Raw genomic sequence first — 1,715 nt, 5'->3', positions numbered from 1 at the left:
CATTAACCACTGAAATAAGAAAGAAAAAATAATAATAAAATACACAACCATGGGAAAGATAAATTCTTATTTGTAAATGATTAACGTGCCTCTCTAAAACCCTTAAGATAATCTTCTAAACATGAAAACTAGTCAGAGCTAGGAAGAGAGTCAAGTTAAACGACCAGTTAACACAAATTAATAGTATTTCTTTATATCAGCAACCATTAATAAGAAAAGTTAATGGCAAAATGACTTCTTTTGAAGTATCAAAAAGTATTCAATAACAAATAATAAGCAAAATAAGAAATGTACAATTCCAGTCTTTTAAAATGACAAAAACAAAACCAATTTTAGTGAGCTACATAAAAGTAGATTTAAATGAAGATGCATGTCATTCCTGAATAAGTTTCAAGGGTAAAGGTGTCAATTTTCTCCAAATTAATTTTTCAGTTTAGTGTAATTCCAATCAGATTCATGGAGGAATATTTCTTTTTGCCTGATGACTCTAAAATGGATCTAGAAGGCTAAGCAGGAAATAACAGCCAAGATATTTTTTAAAAAGAAGGATTAGAGGTGACTAGTACTGCCAGAGGGAGCCCTAGTGGTGCAGTGGCATAGTGCTCAGTTGCTAACCCAGGGGTCAGAGGTTCATTCCCACCAGCCGCTCCTTGGGAGAAATATGAGGGGGTTTGCTTCTATAAAGATTTACAGCCTTGGAAATCCTACGGGGGCAGTTTACTCTGTCATATAGGGTCACTAAAGGAGCTCTGGTGGTATGGTGTGTTAAGGCATTTGGCTGCTAACCAGAAGGCCGGCAGTTCAAACCCACCAGCCACTCTGCAGAAGGAAGATGGGGCACATAAAGATATACAGTCTTGGAAACCCAATAGGGGTCACTATGAGTCAGAATCGACTTGATGACAGTGGGTCTGGCTTAAGTTAGTACTGCCAGATTTAAAAATATATCAGAAGCCAAATAAGTAAGACCACATCATTATGGCATATGAAAACACAGACAGATCAAGAAGTGCTATTAAAACAATCCAGAAGTACACTCAAGTAGAGATAAGTATTTAATACATGACAAAGGTGGGTATTTTCAATCAACAGGTAAAGAATGAATTATTCATTAATCATAGTGAGATAATTATTCAATTATTTGGAGAAATTTAACTTTGATTCTAATCTTAACCCATGCATCAAAATAAATTCCAGAGGGATTAAAGATAAAATAATAATAAAGGAAGGAATAAATTACCAAATTTATTACCAAAAATAAATTACCAAAAAGAAAATGTAGATGAATATTATGCAATACTGCAGTGGAGGAGGCCTTTCTAAGCATTTCAACAAAGGCAGAAACCATAGGAGAAAACTGACAACACCACTGAAACAGGATAAAACTTCTCTATATAAATACCACCATAAGCAACGTTAAATGGCAAACAACAAACTTGGAAAAAAAATATTTTTTAACATATATGGTGGTATAAAGGTTGCCATTTGTATTTTATAAATGGCACTTTAAGCTCAGCCAGAAAAGATAAATATATATATATATGTTGTTGTTATGTGCCATTGAGTCGGCCCCAACTCATAGCGACCCCTCCTTGGGTTTCTGAGGCAGTATCACTACAGAAGTAGGATTTTCCAACCTTCCTTCCGAGGAGTGGCTGGTGGGTTTGAACCACCAGCCTTCTGGTTAGCAGTCAAATGACTTAGGCACTATGCTA

The 1,715-nt window shown here is 35.4% G+C and overlaps 1 protein-coding gene across 1 annotated transcript in view; it reads right to left on the bottom strand.

Annotated features, from left to right (window-relative positions):
• Positions 1 to 1,715, bottom strand: part of GRIK3 (glutamate ionotropic receptor kainate type subunit 3) — a 283,994-nt gene that overhangs the window by 101,244 nt on the left and 181,035 nt on the right. The window lies entirely within an intron of this gene.

This window comes from Orycteropus afer, unplaced genomic scaffold (assembly GCF_000298275.1).
Source record: "Orycteropus afer afer isolate SDZICR_OR568_19922 unplaced genomic scaffold, OryAfe1.0 scaffold00192, whole genome shotgun sequence".
NCBI lineage: Eukaryota > Metazoa > Chordata > Mammalia > Tubulidentata > Orycteropodidae > Orycteropus > Orycteropus afer.
Note: the sequence above shows the minus strand (reverse complement) of the source record. Positions and strands in the feature narration are given on the sequence as shown.